Here is a 19890-nt window from a genome sequence, read left to right as displayed (position 1 = left end):
AGATCTCCAGAGAAGGAGACTCCACAACCTCTCTGGGCAACCTGTTCCAGTGCTCTGTCACTCCCACGGATGCAACATAACAGATCGTACAAATACAACACCTCAGAAGACATTGTTCAACAGCATGCTTGGCTTAAGGATCAGCCACAGCATAGCACAGCTATGTGCTCTGACGATGCGGTATCTTCACAACTGGCCCTGGCCCTGCAGTTGCTTCTGCGGGAAGTAAGAGGGGCAAGGGATGAGTTAGGAGAGGATGTGCAGTACACAGCTGACATTCCTGAGTCCAGTAGCATTTCCTTCAGCACTGAGCCATTCAGTTGCCTTCCCACACAGTCAAACAAGATCCTGCAGCCTCACGAAGCAGCTACTCAGCTCCTGCTGAGAATGGTCACTATTAAAACTCCTCTGCAGGCCACAGGTGCCCAATATATTGGGAACCTCTTCTTAAGAGATCTTTCCTTCCTATGCCTGCTTGGGATTGACAAACCATACATCCCTGAGTCTAAGTCTCCTTAAACTAGAGCACAGCCACCACACTCCAGCAACATGGAGCAATAAAAACAGAAAACATGGGTACTTTCACCACAATAAGCAGGAGAGCAACAGAACTAATGAAGCCCTGTTTGCCACAGACTTCTGTCTTGGGATTGATTTCCCTGGCATCTACCATGTGATGATGYACAAACTCCAACTGGAACCTCTCCTATAGTTGAGGCCTTCAGCATGCCTCTCTCCACGCAGCCTCTCCCAGCTGTCAATACTGACTGCAGATTCCCTTGCTCATGGGATCTCTCTCGTCTAAGTAGCCACTTCCTGTCACAAAGACTGCAGGAGCTGAATGTCTGTCAGTCTTTTGTCCTGCTGTAGCCAAAATATGCCAATGCAATCAAAACTACCTGAGGAGGACAGCATGTTCATACAAACCTTGTTTTCTTAAGAAAGAAGGCTAAAGAACACAGTCAGAAGCAGCACCCATTGCTGTCTCTTGTCTAATAGCGTAATGGCTAGATGAAGTGAGCAATGATCCAGGAAGTGAGCAAGCTCATTTGATTCCCAGTAACAGACTCATGAAATCAGAAACCATTTTTACTTCTCACTGCACTGAAACAGACCAAAATAGTGTTGAAGAGCAAGTAAAATTTCATTACAATAACAATATATTTAGATATTCTCCAGAATGGAAACATTTCAATAAAGATAATAGTTTACATTTTATGTTCACTCCAGTTTTTAAATGTAGAGCAAATTTTAAAATCTCGTAATTGTATTTTTTCAGGCTATGGAACAACTATGTTAATAGCTACAGTACCTGTAAATCCGTACCACAGAGAATTGCCTACTAAACTATGGATATTTTTAAGAGTCTTAAAAAGCTTGGGAGATCTTGTGAGAAGGTGAGATGGAGAGAAAAGTAACCTGTGAGTTATGGCCTCCAACTGCAGCATCTCTCCTAATAAAGAAAACACTGTCACATCATGAATATCAGAACTCAAAGAAAAAGCAATTTGCATTTCAAAATGTCTGGATTAAGAAAATATAATAGTAGCTTTATGCATTTGGGACAAAAATAGAAGATGGTGCTTTAGAGGGTAAATTTGCCTTTTTACCCCACCTAGCTTATTGAAAAATCTGCAAATCTTTTCAATGTAAAGACAGAACATTCTGGAAAAGTTCGATAATCGTTACTTTACCTATAAAAAGTGTTTCTATTCCGTTCTTTGAGATTTTATCATGCAAACCATGCAAAAGTGGGTGTCTGAACCTTTCAGAAGGTTTAATACAACTGCTGCCATGTCTGTTTAGGCAAATATTCCGATATCTCTCACTAGTTCAAATTCAGTCTAGTTTCTGGGTTAGGAAACAGCTCATAGTAAGTCATGTTTGCCATTTTGTTGCAAAACTTCAGTGTGTTTTCTGTATGAAGGACGCATGAAAATTTCTAGGCTAGCTGCTCTCACTGGTACCATAGTTTACACTCTAATGCCGTAAGATTCCCACAGATATTTCTTTTTTGAAGAGACAGCAGTTAGTTTTTCTAGCCAGGGATGGGAAAAAAAAATCATGATTTTTTTTTTTTTTTGAAGTCACAAGCACTGAAAAATGATTTGTTTCTTTAATTGCTTAGGGTACCCTGAATGATTTCTCTGATCAAGCCTAAAAGAAATGCTGAATTTTCATCTCACTATTATGTATGAGCTTTAACTGACGCTGGGTAGAAAGTGTCAGAGTTCCGGTATTTGAGATCCACAAGTATTTTAAGTCTTCTTTAACGCTGCAAGCTCATCAGATTTAAAACACATTTTTAGAACATGTTTATAAAACAGTTGAGCTGTCCTAACACAAATGAATACGGTGGAAGACACAGGAAACTGAAGCACTACCAATTACGTCCAATTTTTTCACAGAGATGATACAAGATGCAGATGAAATGCAGATACTCACTTATGGAACTATTTGCCTGCTGGAGTGTTACAAGCTTTCACCTCAGGCTGAAGCCATCCGCCAGCTGACCCGCTGATGAATGATTCAAGAAATAACCACGTTGATGCCCCTGCTTTCCCAGTTCTGCAGCTTGTGATTCACGCTTGCACACAYGCACGCACACACACACGCAAAAAGAGGCAGGCAGGCAGGCATCTCAGGGGCCTCTGTTATGTGCTGCTCTACAGTTCATCTCCTTTCATTTAAAGCAGCATCATGCCCAGAGTGCCGCAGGTGTTCTCAGCTTCTGCAATAACCTCTTTCAGTTAACAAAGAAGAGTGAGGGAGCATTAGCAAAAAATATCTTCTAGTTTGGATCTGGAGGAGTGGAGTGTACCTGCTGAGTAACAGCAGGTAGGGGAAGGCAGTCTCTCTCTCTCTTTAAGGGAGATGAGTGATGCTCCTGAATGATGCTGTGGGCAGTACAGGAAAAGAAAGCTGTCATCTTAAACAATAGCTCATTGCCTGTCAAGGCTTCAGCACCCACAGCTCCCAGAGCACCAGATGCTTCTTGCCCTCCTGCCTAATATGCATCCTGAATACGATGAGCTTGCAACACTGAAGAACTATGGCTGTATCTCTGTGTTTGGCTATAAGCATTAAGTAGTGACTGAAAAGCTGATAATATCTGAGAAGTCCCAAGGAGAAAAATCCATCTTACATAAGACTATTTATAATGAAGTAACTTTCTATGAAAAATAAAGCCAAACAGGCCTGATGCTCCATTTTCCAAGATCTCCTCACATTGCTGATGTAGGAGAAAGTGGTCTTCTAAAACATCACCAGGCTTCACACGTGTTCCCAGGCTCACTGGCACTTCAGTCCTCTACTAGTGATGGAGGAGGGGAAAAGTACAGCCCCTAGGAAAAGACATGCAAATTCACAGCATGGAGCACAGCAGCTCTGAGACTTTTTCATTGCATTTCCCMAAAAAATTTTTACATACTGAAGATTCATAGATCTCCTCAGGCTTTCTGGGGTCAAAGGCTAGCAAGTTCCCAAGAGCAGAACATCCCAGGTCTGTAAAAAACTTCATAAAGGGTCCAGGACTTTTGCCTGCTTACAGACAGCCAGCACTACCTCATCTTATCTGCCTGCTTGACTGCAAGTTTGCTTATCAACTGCTAGCCCCTCAAGGGCTCCATCAATCTCCAAACACCATCTACCCTTCACCTCACGCCCCTACTACATGCATCCTCATCAAATAGCAGCGTGACTCATAGTCTGTCCATAGAGATCCTGGCCCAGACAGCTGCTGATCAGGAGGTGGAGGAATCTGCAAAAAATGAAGAGGCCTACAGGGCAGGACAGAGGGACAGTGACTGATCAGTGAGTCAGAATGCCAGGCAGAAAAGAAAGACATTGTCAAGGCATGCAAGCAAAGAGCCTGGAAATAACAGGGAGCCTAACTGTTAGACACCTACAGAATCACGAGTCAAGGTAAAACCTCTCCCCAGCAGTTGCCAAAAGAATTCCCTCACTGCATGCTCCAAGGTATGGTGTCCCATCGTGGTGTATTTTCAGTAGTACTGCTGGCACAGCTTGTGAGAACAGCTTTTGGATACTGCCATACAAAATGGGGACTCCGGGGAATCTTTTCGAATTATCAGTTATACTAGAGCAGACTGGACCTTTGTCTTTCTGTTAGTTTGCGTCAGTTCCCTGGGTCACTAACCAGAAAACCCGACATGAAATACAGCCTGGTGTTTTGTTAATAATATACTCTGTGTTTGTTCATGCTCTTTAATCACATAGTTTTTTGCTCTGTGGAACATCCTGTCTCTCTGGCCTAAACCAGCTTGGAGGTAAAGATGCTTTGGACTCAACCCAGACTGCAGACGTATATTTTTGTTTTGGTCTGGAAATGGTATGTCAATTTTAAACCAGTCAGAAGAGTACATATTGCCCTATTTTCTAGAAGAATAAAATATATCTGCATGTAAAACATATACACAGATGCCTCCCCCTTCCAAAGGGAACCCCTCCACCTCTCCAAAGACAAAATAAAATTGGAGGAGAAAGGTTAATACACTGATAAATTTGTTAGGAAACTGCTCACAAGAAGCTGATCATCTATGGACACTGCTATGTTTCTTACACCTCAAACATGGTAACTGTTTATTTTCCTGTATTTTCATGCTAATGTCATAGAATTACTGTTTTAGACTCAAGGAGGGTTTTTTGTTTTTGTTTTAAACACAGAGTCGCCAATCTCATGTTAAATTACAATCTCAAGAAACTCACCATTTTTGTATTTTCAAGTACTAACAACTACTAAATACTGCTACAAATCGCTCACCCTGTGGCTGGAACATATTATAAGCAAACTTTCCACTAAACTACCGGCACTAAAAATTAAGAGATAACGGTTGCAAAACTTCTGAGTTCTGCCACTCCTCCCTCTTGAACCATGCAACACCTGTACAACATGCACAATGGCCACTGCAGCAGGGACTATTCCAACAGCAACAAATCATTTAGCTGATTCACATTTTCATAAGTTGAATAACAGGGCTTTTTCAATCACTTTTCTTTGATTTCTGTCACATCACTCAGAGATTACAGTGGGTTTCACTGCTTTCTCCCACCTCAATTTACACAGCACCCAACAGATAAATTACTAAAACTATCTGCATATATTTAAAAAAAAAMCTCTTCAGTATTTCCAGATCCTCCAAAAAAGGAAAAAAGTGCGCAATTCAAAAGCTATACTATTAATGCAGTTACATTTTATAATAATATCTAGCAACTATATGTATCAAATGCAGTATTGAACAAAATGCACATACTCTTTATAACAAAGAAAAACATTTCACATGGATATTTAATCTTTAGAGATTTATTCTGAAATTAAGCTAATAGCTTATTAGATAATTAGCAAATGATTGCAAAATTAACTAAAACTAAAGACTAAGTGCTGTCATTTGGGATGCTTAGCCATGTTCTCAACATATAAGCAAGAGTCTGATTCCTGTCTTACAGGCCATACTCACGTTAGCCTTCACTGTGGAACAGCGACAAAAGTCTCTCTCGTGTTGGTCGCTAGCCATAAAATGGCAAAGCTTCTTGTTGCTGGAGCTCCACTAGTAAACAGGATTATTGGTTTTAATTAGTTCATCACAAAATAGCTTAAATTTGTACCTTTGTCAGGGCATATGCACATAATTCTAATAAGAGACTACTAATCCTACACAAAAAAAAAATTAAACATTTGATTAATGATTTGAGTATGTAATTCTCTACTGTAGGGAACACCTTCTTATACACATTTAAAAAGTTAATACCTCAGAGATGGAATGTTTTTATTACACTGTTGAATTTTTGCACCTTGGAATTCCTTTTTATGGATTACAATAGAATTACATTTAAAACATTTAGATGACTACTACTCTTCCGACTACAAACTCACAACAGATATCTCTGCCCGCACTCCACCTCAGGAATACCACTTTTTTCTATCAACATGTATGACAGTGCTAAGAACTACTGCACTTGCACCATTCAGAGAAGAGTGACTAGCAGCTGGCCGAGAACAGGTTGTAGGTTGTGCATTGCTACAGCTGGCTCTGCCTATGAATGTGAAAAGCATGCATATTACCACATGGCACAAGAGAAAAAACTACTGAGGTCTCTGGACACAACCTGCTGACTACACCCTTCACAGTTTTTCAACTGAGGCTCAGTCCTACGAGGTGTGGAGAACAACAGGACTATATGCACAAGTGCATGAGCAGATTGTTAGCATCATGCTCCAAACTGGAAGAATTGAACCCTGAAGTTCTGCACATACTCACTTGTCAGGCTTCCTCCAGAGGCAGCCATCCAGCATGCTCACTTTTCAGTCTTGATATTTGGTGATCTATCATTTTTTGCCCAGATGCCTCGAAAGTTCACAGCTGAAATCTGTGTGCAATACAAGATTTTAATACAAGAATGCAAAATATAAAAACACTTTTAATCAGGCCACTGTGACCCTTTGTTTATCAGTCTATGCATCTGAATTACAGCTCAGCCCAGTGCACTAGCCAGTTTAATACAGCTGGGAGTTCACTTAACAGCTAAATGACTTTGTAAATAACTCCTCACTAAAGCATTTTACTCAGGTGATTATATCACATTGCCTGACCCAAACGCAACCCCATGCACAATACATCCAGTAAGAATGCAGCAGTCCAAATGCTGGGGCAGCATTGAAAAGGAACCTGCTGCCTGCTTGGCAGCCCTCCTATGGACATTTGCTGCACTTGTATGTGCTCACTATTAATTGATGCTATTCTAATTGGCATGACTGGACACGACTGAGCAACTCTTGCTAGCTCATGGTGTATTTGCAAACTTTGATCTTGTTAAGCACAGCAACTACACAGGGCTTTTTAACACACATACTTCGCTGTAGGGAGGCGTGAACGGCCTTTATCAGAATGGAGTATAAAGGTATGTTTGGACATCCCTCCTGAACACATAATGTTTTTTCTGCTGATGCTACACTTATGTCAGTCTGATTTTGTAACCTGACTTCTACCTGGCCTGCCCTCACAGGAAAAGGATGCTCTTTTGACCAGTGAGAAAATACTGAGTTCATCCTGCACCATTTGTTACACTACTGTGTTAGTAGAAACGTGAATGCCACATTCTCATCTGAAGAAATAATAGCACAACACTTTAGACCATAAGGCATATTTTACATGTTACAGGAGGTTTTATGCAAACCTAAAAATTGCTATTCTCTTTCAGAACTGCAGAAGAAAGAACAGGCAAATGGCTTTGTTAACACTTCCACAAAAAGCAAAACAAGAGATCCTTGAGGCAGCACAAAGTAGATGTTTCCGGTAAGAGACAGGATATATGTGTATATGACTAAAACGCTGAAATTGGAGAAAAAGGCAGGAGGATCACAGAATCACAGAATGGTTGAGGTCGGAAGGGACCGCTGGAGATCACCTAGTCCAACCCCCCCTGCTCAAGCAAGGTTACCTAGAGCACATTGTACAGGATCACATCCAGGCAGGTTTTTTTAAACATCTCCAGGGATACAGACTCCACAACCCCCTGGGCAACCTGCTCCAGTGCTCAGTAACTCCCAAAGGCTGGGACCAAGGGACGAAAAATAAATATTAATTTTCACACACTGCAAACCTTTGGGGCCTGTACATACCTTCTGTTCTCTTCAGGACAAGAGGAGTAAGGAGGCAGTTCCTGTCTTTCATTTCCTTGTCTTCACAGTTCCACTCACCAAAGCCCCTTTCTCTATACTTCCCAATACCTGTTCTTTCCCTCCAGCAACTCTCTAGCTTTGAGGGTCTTGTGCAGCATGACGTGTGTCTGTGCTGCATCCTGCCTTTATGTTTTTAAACTCCCAAAGGTTTCTACAATTCCACTTTAAAAGCAAAACACACACACATTAGTCATGTGCTTCAGTACAGTAAACTTTAAGTAACAAAACTCGTCTGACAGGTGGATCCTGAAAAAGAAAATTCTTAGAATTCTTAAATCCTATGAAGACCAATGTGATACTCTGCCATGATGTGATACCAGAGAGACCTAGAATTTTACATGGTCATTTCTAAAGTAAAAGAGAGAGTGCAAGCTGGATAAAATCCTCAGGAAGAAGCCCAGGCACTGTTTATAGATTTCAAATGACAGAAAATTACCTTGTAGTATGGAGTACTAGTAACAAAACCCTTTTTTYTTTTTTTTTTTTATGTACAGTGCCTTCCAGCTTAAGATTTGTTTAGGACTACAGAAAGAAATCTTTTTCTTCAGGGAAAACATGTTTTGTCTTTTAATATTCAATCTTTGGTCCTGAGAGTTTCCACATAATTTTCCCAGAAAGGCTGAAGACAATCCAAGAAGAAAAAGCAGAAGAAACAGTGTGTCTAAAAATACCTGGGGTCAGTCCTGTGACACACTTTATTTAGAGAAACAGAAACAAACACTAGCTTTAAAATTCTCCTTAAAGTTCTGCTACAAGTCTGAAAACTGAGGGTTGGATGAACTCCAGAAGGACTGGGTGAATTTAAACAGGCGGTAAGAGTCATAAATGGTACTTCTGGAAAAGAACTGTTTTGCTTATCAACAGGATACCAATAAATTGCCCCGAGATTAAGGGACTCAACAACAGCTTTAACAATCCACCTGCACAGTCTTCCATTAAAAATCTGAGAAGTTAAATAATCTTCTGGAGATGAAAGACTTCAGCAGGGAAAGAACATGTGCGCAAAAACGCTGAACACGACCTACAGTGCTACGCACACACACAGGCCACATGGATGGGCAATCCCAGACAGCATTTATATATGACTAGTGTCAGAAGCAAACGGGCTATTTCCCCAAAGGTACAAGAGGACAAAACTTTTTCAATATCTTCATGTGAGATGACTCTTCTCTTACATTCTGCCCCCAAAAGTCAATTCACTCTTTTTTTCTGACTTTGGAAAACATTTTCTGTTTTAAATAGTTTCCGCAAAATAGAGCAAATCTGTTCAAATCGACCTGATAGATATATTATTAGAAATAAATCCTAGATAACTCTGGAAAAATTTAACGCAACTAAAGCGTTAAAATCAAACAGATAGAAAGTGAGGCGAACATACATGATTGAATATTTGTCACTTGATATTATATAAAAGAGCAAGATACTGTTCTACCTGGTTTCATTGCTTCTGCTAGAAAATTAGCATCTCCTTTTTGCAAACTGGACAAAACAAGAGGGAGCAGTAGCTTACAAACTTAAAATGATTTTAAATTACTTAAAACAGAAGAAGCATCAATCAGTACCTGGCATTCATTGGCAATACCAATTCCTCTCACACTCCTCCATCCACACAAGCAACATAGGATTTTCATGCCCAGCCCTGATGAAATCCTACAATTTTGTTCTGTCTGTGCCACCAGTGAAGCCAGCCCTAGGCTATAACATTCTGTGTTAGGAGTTAGCTCAAACACTTGAGCTGTTCAGACTCCTTGTCTTTTAAAACTACAGAATGGTCCATTTTAAGCAGTAGAGCAGAAGTAATAGGAGGTATGATTCTTTGTTTGTTTTTAAAGATGCGTCACTTAATATACTTAGCAAAACCTCTTAATTAACAATCCAGCAAGCCCACCTCAAAGATTTACTAGCAGGCAGTAACAACAAATGAGGAGAGCTTACTATGGCACTGATTATGATGCAAGCGTGAGAGAGCCACAAATCTTAAAGATGATGAGTTTCAACGAGAGCTCAGTAGTTTAGACTACTGCCTGTGCTACAACTCTGGAAGTTCATCTTCATTCAGACTCACAAAACACCAAGATATAACAACTTAATGAATGCCAGACAGAGACGACATCATTGTATATTGTGTTACAAAAAAGGTTTCTTGCATGACTAACAGGATATGTGTATGTGTCTATATAGCTCACACACACATACACATATATCACTCATTTGTTGATTTCAGGACATCTCCCCTAAAATATGGTGATTCTGTATAAATGACATGTGAAGTAAGGATTGCCTGTAGCTGAAACTCAATGGGAAACATCACACAATCTGCAAACATCACTGGTCACTAGCTCCTGTAACATCTTAAGGAAAGGATAGTCTGTACAGACCTCATTTTGCTAAGAAATGCTATTGCAAAGATACTTTGGCAGAAAGCTCTACAGATAGACAAGAAGTATACTAATTAGATATGTGCATAAAATGATTCAAAAACTAAAACAAGCAGAAAAAAAATGAAGATAATATTGGAGGGGCCCTCACCTAATACGCAACCATGTAAACACCATGTCAAGTATCTTTTTTGTTTTCCTCTTAATATGAAAGCAATAGTAAAAGCAAACAAAAACACAGCACAAACCAACTCTATCACTGAATAGACTGAGAATGTACACAGGTAGAATATGTATGTAGCATTTATATCAGTGCTGTAAAGAGGAAGAGGCCTGGAAAGTAAGTAAAGAACTTGGACTTCTGCTTTGTAAGACCGAAAGTCTTCCCTATTACTGATTGAGACTTCCTCAGACCGACTTAAATCGGTAAGATGAACTAGGAACTGGACCACACCACTGCTGGTTTTTCAGCCAGGGAGCCCCTGATGTCAGCACCACAGCAGGATATGCAAATTCGGAGATTCTGCTTCTGAGAACCAAGGGATGCGTACAAAACAGATTTTAATCCAGATGATACACTGCTTTTTGCACAAGACTGATATTCTTTAAAAGTAACAGTACTCCAAATGTGGATTTGACTCAGTCTCTGTCAAATTAGCAATGGGAAGTCAGAAAAAACTTGCATCTGCAGTTCTAAGGCAGTTAGAGAAGAAAGTAAAACTCCTTATTAATTTAAGTGGGTTAAAATTCCATTAAACATGTAGAATACCATCCTTACTGAAGTCTACTCTGTTAAAAGCCAATTTACTTATCAATCTGTTCTAAAATAAAAAACCCACAACTAAGTTGGGTAGGAGATGTATCAGATGGGCAGAACTACCACTAACATGACCATATTTCCAGACTATCTCTTTCTACTTGTAATGTTTACTTACATGTGTAGCAGACAGCATTTTAAAGGTCTGAAGAAATGTTCTCCTGAACTGTAGCTGGAAATACTCAAGGTCACTGGTAGTGCATCAGTATTATCCAGGTCATCTTCTCCAGACAGGAGGTTATGTAGGCTCCAGCATTGTGACAGACCATCACAAAGCACAACTGAAGGATAGCTTGAACTGGTGAGTCTGGAACAAGGAAACAGACTACTTGCATCTAAATTGAATAAACAATAAATTCAGGTCAGCTTATAGTAATTCAGAACCCATGGTTTTATTCACGTCAAGATTCCTTTAAAGATCCTTACCTCAGCTAGGAATGCACAGTCATCACAGTGCTATGAGAACAAGGACACTAGTTCGAAGAATGACTGCTTTTTGTACAAGGAACATATTTCAGCAATTCCACTTTGGAATGATTACATCAGCATAAAAATTATGCCATATCCAACCACTCCCACAAGACCCCCTGACAGCTTCAGAGTCTCAAGTATTGTGATTTGATTTTCTGCATTAAAAGCAGAATACTTCTGAAAAGCCTCTGACTGTGAGCAAACTTCAACAACCCTGCTTCATACAGGATATTTCCCTGGACCAAGCAACCACACTACTTGTATTTCTGTGTAAACTTGGATCTTGCCCAATGAAAGGCTTGGCTTACTTCCACAGCAGCTCAATTAGCATTGCCAATGAAGAGAATTTATGCAGAGAAGGGACTGCTGCTCCTTCCACAATAGGGCTGATTGTCTCACGCTGCCACATTCAGTTAAATGTTTACTTTTTTGTTTCACAACTCAACAGGAAGTGGAAGGTTAGCAAGGCCCCAGTGCAGGGCAAAGATTCTGTCATTCTATGTCTATTCACCTCAAGCCAAGATTCCAGTAGGAGACTACTGCTTTATTTATTTCTTTATTTATTTCCTTCCTTCCTCCAGGACACAGACACCAGGTAATAAATCAACACTCCAGCAATCCTCCTTGTCTACTTTCATATCCTAAAAGAAATGTTAGGAGTCTAAGAGTATTCTATCAAGATTATATAAAGAGGAATTATGGTAACATTTCTTCACTAAGACTTGTTAATGGAAAAAAACGGATCTTTTGAAATTATTCTGAAAGACCAGCTTATTTTTTTTTTTTTTAGCATGCTTGAAAACTACAGCTGTACCAAAGACAGACACATAAACAAACAGATCTTCCTACAACACAAAACCCCCCAAATCTCTTTTCTCTCCTTGAAATGGCAAGGACTAGTCAAAGTCAATCCTTTGTCAGCAGCATTTGTCAGCAGGAAAGTAAAATTAGAACAATAACTGAGTAATAGGAATAAGACTCTTTTGCTTGGGTTGTTGAGTGTAAAAGCTGTGATGTCTGAATTCACTTGGGGAGGCAAATTCTGTTGGCTGCCTACTCTGTTAAAAAGAACCAAAATTTTTTCTTACTCTGTATGTATTTTCTCCATACAACCAAAAACATGAGGAAAAATAATAAATCACTGAATTAGCCAATGAAAACCTATCAAACAGCCATCAAGATATTATTTTTAAAAGAGTAATATTCACAGATGGTCAAATAAACASCATGTAATTTTCAGCTCAGAAGAGGCTCTGAGCTCTGTGGTAAAATACAACGTGGGATATTTAGACTTGGCATGAATGAGTTCTGCTCTGGTGAAACTTTGACCACATCATTTCTGATGACCTGAGTGGACAGACAGTTATTGGGACGCAGCCTTGGAAGAGATGAGTCATCCCCCAGCAGCACCTGTTTCTCTCCACTGACTACCAAGGAAACTGAGACAACCAGCTCCAACACAGAAGTCTATATTTGGACAGGCAAATCCTTCCTGTTCCATCTCTGAACTAAACATGATGCAATTCACATATCAATCAAGAACTACATGACTTGAGGAGCCTGAGGTGCATCCATAGCCTCACAAATTTCATCTTCTTCGAAGAGTATAACATCCAGGACACAAAGACTTTCCTGTAAATGCAGGGAAATCCTCAAATCAGAAAACCAAACCAACAAATAAAAAAATCCAAACAAGAAAAACAGTGCTAACTCAGCAAACATATATTGGCCTAATCTTCCACGCTGTCAGCTGTTTACACAAGTAGGAAGCAGTATCTGCTACCCCCTGGTTTAAAGCATGGGAGCCCATTCAAACTGGAAAGCAATGTGTGCACTTTTCTGACACAGCAAATGTATCCATTCCACTCCTGGTCTCACAAAACATGCTGAAAAGTCTCTCATTGACCTGAGATGGCATCAGCATTAGGCATTCAACTGGAAAAGGGCAGACTTCTCAAGATCGTCCAGCCTTCACACAGTTGAACGTGTAGCTCAGTCACATACTAAGAATCCCTGGACACAACTCAAAAATCTCCCTCAAAGCTCACTGTGACATCCTGAGGCCAGTTATTCTGGCCATGAGTACTCTCCTCACCACTGGATTTGAGCTTTGTCATTCAAAGCAACCTCTACAAGCAGACTACTGACTCCTCTAGGTCATGAGGCGAAGCTCAGGTCTTTTACAGATCTGACCTGACCAGTCAGACCAGTCTCCTTACTTCAGAATGGCTACAAGTCTTCAAATAATCTTCAAGTTCCCACATGACTGTGGGTATTTTTTGACAAGTCAGCAGGATTTTTGCATTTTCTAAGTCAGTATTATAAGAAGTGAACAATAAAAAATGTTTTCCTGTATGAATTATATTATATCCTACACCATCATACGTAAACTGCATTTTAAGCCATGTTTGGAGACTGAAATGCCACCACTGATACTCACAAATGGGCAAGAACAGAGCACTTTGACAATATTCATGCATTCAGCTTTAATTCCACTGAATCACTCACATTTTACAAAACAGGAAATTGAGATGCATAAGAGGTTATTACCTTACTGCATTTGCAACTCTCCTATTATGTAAAAAGGCACTAATCTCCTGTCAAAAAAATAATGCAAATGGATTTAGAATGTACATTTTGGACATACCGTCAACCTAAGATCATGCACATCATGAAAACATACATCTCATTTTTCTTCTAATTGACTCAAAAAAGACCATGAGCTACTTGGGACATAGGAAATTTGCTAGATAACTTAAGTGTTAGATGCAACTCAACCTCTTAGCTAAAAATCAGAAGGCCAAGCCTTCTACTTTATATACTTCTGTGTACTCAGTTTTATTCGGCTGGCTGTATATATTCTAACATAAATAACTTTTCAGGGCCAAATCATTATAGCTCAATGGCACCATGTAAATGGGAATGACTTATGCTCTCACACAAGCAAGCAAGCAAGCAAATGTCATAGAGAAGAGCCTAAGTGACATAAATGGGCTGTGCCTCATTAGAACACTGGCTCCTCATCTTTTGGACCTCCTCAGAAGGGAAATTTGAGAACATTTATCAGCAGCAGAACAGAGCAAGCATCAACTACACTTTGTGAAAAGCCTATAAAGCACAGAGATCTCAGGTTCATTTTGCAGTGCAGACCACATTAAAACAGAGTATTTAGTGTGGACCTTTCTCCTTCCATCCTTCTACAACAATCAGTATAGCAGTTCAAGCGTGATCTAAACCCTAATTTACCACAGCATGGGAGTGCAACCTTGGCTTTATTGTGCTGAGAAGATTACTGTTAAGATGTGAGAAAGAGCACAAGCTAAAGCCGTACAAAGTATGAAAAAGTAAAATCATGGTCAGATGTGAAATCACTGAGGCAGGAAGAGCAGGTCAGTGACTCAAGACAAGAAATAACAACGTGAAAAAGATTTTTTTAAAAAAATAAAATAAAAAAATAAAAAGGAAGGCATCAGTATCAATCATCAGCCTGCTTCAAGCAGCAGACGCCAACCATTCCCCTCCTGTTTGGTGGCAGCCTGGCCAGCAAGGACTTACCTAGTGCTTCATGAGAGATGAGGTGTAAATCACTGCTAAGTCTAGCAGTTCATCAGTCATAACTAACATTGCATCCACTAGCCAATAAATAATTGTTTTGTACTCTTAAACTGTGTATTTTCTCCTTGCAAAGTTTCTTTGCATTCGGTAAAAGAAGCCTGAACATCTAGACAGACTCCCTCATTTCAAAGTATATCAGGTAGCACTCACCCCAATGCTTTCACAAAATAGTTTTCTAGGGAATTATTTAATTCATATTCCCTTTCATCCAAACAATTAAGAAGCTTAAAATAACAGAAGGAGACAATGCATGTGAGCCACAAGCAGAGGTTTCGTTTCTGTGGAATGATTTGAAAACCTTTGTTCCAACAAACTCCACAGAAAATTTGGAGTTCGACACACACGATAGAGTTACAAATCCTCAGGTGACTTCTGCAGTTTGTTTCACTTTCCACAACTCCTCATTTCCTGCTGCTATTCAGGTTTCACTCTGTAACACTGCAATTCTCTATCTGAAGTCTTCTCTATGCTCTTTTTATTGCGTGTCCTTCCTCAGATCCGAGAGCTTCTGCAAATGTTCATGCAAGCACTCTTCTTACGTTACGATTCACTAATATCCCATCATAGACTGAAGAAAGGTGCTGGCATGAAAATGAGTGCCACACATATTCCTTTCCTGTCCTCCAGGTGATTCATAAGCAGCTATTTAGAAATCATACAACTGCTTGTACATGGAGGAGTCAAAGACCTAGGAAGTGACCTGTATCCGTGACTCTATCTAAATGGACCTTACAATCTTTCTAATCGGTAGGATTCCTATGATATCAAAACTATTTCTACGACTGCTTTGTGACACAGTCATAGTCTTAGTTTATTATAGTTACAGAGACACTGTTAAGAGGAGAGAGGTGAGGCAAGGCTAGGGGTATAGAGAACAAATGCAAACTGTGCTTCAGTGGCCATATTTAGTTAAACATTACACACATTTTTCCAACAGCCTAATGCCATGTAACTGAATTCAAGTAAGAGATAGCTGATGTTATGACAGCAAGCAACAAACCCACATTGCTACATGTAAGCATGAACACTCAAAATTTTTCATTACAAAGATGCAAATTATCAACCATTTGGTAACAGCAAGGGAAGAACGTAGCAAAATACGTTAAAACATTACAGTTACCAGTAAAGGTCTTCTAAGCACCTTATCAGCTTGTTTTTTGTTCCCCTCACCCTGTCAGGAACTTATCTGAGTGCTAATAGAGGAATATTTGGTGTTAAACTGCTTTCTAGATGCTAAGCACTGCCTTAGCTTGACATCATCCAAACTGTATACAATTTACAGACACATGCTGCAGTCATTTTCCACAGTGCACATTCTAAGCGACCTAAATTGCACCTTTCCAAGAACTTGACTCCTCTTCAGTCGTAATGTCTGTTCTATAACGTAGGCAGTTCATGATAATATGTAAAAGGAATCTGGAATGAAAGGCGTATGCTGAGCAATTCATTTCATTATTCATGCATTCCCAGAAGAGGCCATGGACATGGACATGACTATAAAAGAGACTCTCTAGTAGTTTCCATACGGGGATTATTTCTTATAAATAGGAAGTAGAAGCTTGATCCATGTGTCAGAAACCATCAAGGGGCCAATGTGGTCCTGTTTTGAACAAATCAGAGTAAAACTATTTATGAATGATTCACAAATGAATTTTCATATTGTAAAAAGAGGGTTATGAATCACAGAGCAAGAATGCAGTGCCGTAAATTCTGATGTTTGTGGGATCTAGGCTCATCCTTTGCTCTAATTTACGTATGGCATTCATTAGAATATCTTCACTCATCTTTAGTAACCACAGTGCTAGGGCAGCAAACTGTGACGCATCTGATAAAACCCACCGCCTGATAATATTTGTTAGCCAAGTTTGGTCGTACTTTTTGGCATGGATCACCAGAGAATGTCTGTTTTAAAAAATAGCCACTACATTTATAGCTACGTATGAGAGATTAATAATGATTCGGAAATGTAACTTCATACCACCACAGGCTTGTTTGCTGCTGAAGGCAAACTGAAGTGAAAGCAAGCAATCTGACGAAGAATAAATTATGACATAAAAAAATACCAATCATCTTGTCAATCAGTTCCACAGACATGAAACAGATTCTGCAAGAGCTGCTTCTTAGGATTTGTGCTTTGGATGTATCCAATAGCCTAAAGCATTAGGTTCACAATGAATGAACAGAAAAGAGCATGCTAAAAGTAGTTCAGACACACTAAGTCCTGCACACCACTGTGTGGTGCTAGAGACCAAGACTGATTCGGCATTCACTTCAAGATCAATCTGCAGTACTTACAGCCAAGACTAGACAGTCTATTAATTTGTACTGTCCTCCCATTTACTTGGACACGCACAATGCTTCATTCTACATCTCCCATTCTGTGAACTCTGCTTCCACACAAAAGTGTGAAGAACAGCCACAGAAAACCTGCAGAAATCTAAAGGAAAAAACAACTGTAAGAATATGCCAGCAGTTCACAACAAAAGCAAATTCTACCACACCACTGCTCTTCCATGCACACTGGTTCAACAGATGGACCAGCTCTCAAACTCAGTTCACAGTCTTGCCACATTAACACTGCTGCATGACATTGGCACAAGAGTAAGGAGGGGGGCAGTATGTGTTTAATCTAGTTTATGGATTACAGCTCCTGTGTAGCTAAATACAGCTTTGTATTAAAATTTTTAGGCTCTCCCTAGTAATAATTGCTATCTGTTCACTGCTTAAAATAAATCCCACCAATCTAAAAAACAAGACTGCAGCTTTACTGAGGTAGCAGAAACATGGAGAGGCAGAGACTGATTTTCAATTATCCACCTATAATTCAAATTCGTTTCCCGATATTCTTGTCTCTTTAAAAAGTCCTTAAACACCATTTACCACTGTATTTTAAACTGACCATTGCATATGCAAAAGGGGAAGTCCAGAAGGCTCATCTACCTCAGGCATTTCCTGAACTAGTGACAAAAGCATAACACAAAATTGCTAAGAAAATGCTTCAAGTTCAGGTTACCCTTTTCTTGCTTGTATGCAAGAAACACTTACTTTCAAAACTGTGTCACTGTTTGTAGCTAAATTTGGAACTGCTGTAAGTGTGCCTCCAATTAGCCAAGTAAGGAAGTAAGCTCAGAGGATGAGCCAAACCAGAGCCAATCTCTTAACTTTTCCTCCCACTCTTCAAGGAGAGTGGGTGCTTAACAGTCACTTGATCTACTGGTCCCACCCTTTGCTGAAAGGATATTACCAATACTCCTCTCCATTAGCCTTGTTATCACTTAACTGACAGAGGAAAAAGTCGTGTGTTGCTTACGGAGTAAGCAGAGGATTCAAGCATTCTCAGGTTAAGCACTGACATTGCAAACGATTGACTAGTTCACAAATTGCACCGCCCTCGATTACCAGAGCTATGGAGTGCTCTAATCATAATGACAGTTAACAGTGAATTCTCTCTCCCCACCCAAACACCTGGGCAGTAAAAGCAAAAACTGATGCAAAAGACAAAATATTCAGAAAAAACTTTTTCACAAGTGTTGATCTGTTTTTCTTCCTGACCTGCCTACAAACAGGTACCTAAAGGGCCTTACTTTAAATATGTGGAGCAAAATCTGCAACAGCCAAGCTAAGTCTCATTGGGTGCTTGCTCCAACCACAATTTGACCCTACCTTGAAGTAAGAGCGGGGCATGTGCTAGCAATTCATTTTCCACCCTTCTTCATTTCTGTAGGCAGCAAAGCAATATTCAAGCCAGAAGATAGACAGAACATACTTTGTTTTACGTACCTGACCTGGATGACTGGGGAAGCAGGATCTGGAAGTGTCTGCACTGTTCTTGTCATGGTGTTTTGTGATTGCGTAATCTCACTGAAATTTCTACACCCTGAGTAATCAGCACTTTCTCTGTGTTCCCTAAGATTCCCGACAATCTTGAACAAGGAAAGAAAAGCAACAACAAACAAGCAAAAAACAAACAAAAAACATCTCCTAGAAAACAAAGACTTATTATTGTCAACTATAAAGGTTACTGCATATGTATTCATATGGCGGGAAAAAAAAAGTCAGACTCAGAAAACTTCCATTCGTTTGGGAGAAGTTCTAATGACGACTTCAAGATACGTTCTCACAGCTCACTGGCAATAACAGCACACAGATCTTCTCTCTAGGAAGACACGGAGTCTTAGTCTCCTGCTGTCTTTCATGACAGTCATTGCCATGCAAGCAGGATTCATATGCTTGTGTCTGCTAGCTTCCTAATGTTCAATATTATCTGCTGAGCTTTGGACATTCATTAAAAAAAATAAATAAAAATAAAAATAAATCATTTTGCTACCGGTCTTGCTGCTGGGAAGGTTATCCTACAATATAAGGATAGGAATATATAGGATATAAGGAAGATAACCCTTCAGCAAAAACCTACCAGTTCTTTGAGCTTGCTAAGGAGAYTAGAAGGCAAAGACTTCTTACAGGAGGATATTTTCTAGAAGGCTTGGATAGGGTGGGGCRGCAGCAGACAGCAGCAGAATTGTGCTGAGTGAGTTCAGAGCGCAAGAGGCATGTAATGTAAATGAATCAGCAGTGCCTTCAGCTCCTGTTCTAACAGCATTTCTTTCCATATCAGGGAGAAAATCCTGTATCTGACAACAAAATCGTGCAGAGAACGTAGCTTTCTAAAGCATCTTCTAAGATGAGGAACAGCAAATCAACTAGTTCAGTGAATTAGACTTCCCCAGATAATCTGGGGATGATAGGTTTTGGAGCAAGAATAGGAAATCAGTCTTCTAAAATGCCCCTGGTCTTCCAGTTCCATAACAGTGTCTTAGCAGTATTAGCTCAGATTAAATCAGTTCCTCTAATCTATGCGTAAATAGTTCTAAAATCGGAGTCCTTCTGAAGGAAGTTTACCTTGCCTGAAT

General features: G+C 39.8%; 1 protein-coding gene across 9 annotated transcripts in view; it reads right to left on the bottom strand.

The window, feature by feature from the left end:
- Positions 1 to 19890, bottom strand: part of SLC45A1 (solute carrier family 45 member 1) — an 81854-nt gene that overhangs the window by 31338 nt on the left and 30626 nt on the right. For 5 of the 9 annotated variants that reach the window (XM_085311549.1, XM_085311550.1, XM_085311554.1 and 2 more), the window contains 3 exons: positions 11013 to 11201; positions 6279 to 6387; positions 5478 to 5567 (listed from right to left, as the gene is read on the bottom strand). The gene's annotated coding sequence lies outside the window, so the exon portion shown is untranslated. Of the gene's footprint in view, positions 1 to 5477; positions 5568 to 6278; positions 6388 to 11012; positions 11230 to 19890 lie in introns of all 9 variants that reach the window. The other 4 variants (XM_085311551.1, XM_085311552.1, XM_085311557.1 and 1 more) reach the window with 2 other exon arrangements.

The sequence above is a fragment of the Rhea americana genome, unplaced genomic scaffold (assembly GCF_003343005.1).
Source record: "Rhea americana isolate MKP2758 unplaced genomic scaffold, rheAme1 scaffold_343, whole genome shotgun sequence".
Classification (NCBI taxonomy): domain Eukaryota; kingdom Metazoa; phylum Chordata; class Aves; order Rheiformes; family Rheidae; genus Rhea; species Rhea americana.
Note: the sequence above shows the minus strand (reverse complement) of the source record. Positions and strands in the feature narration are given on the sequence as shown.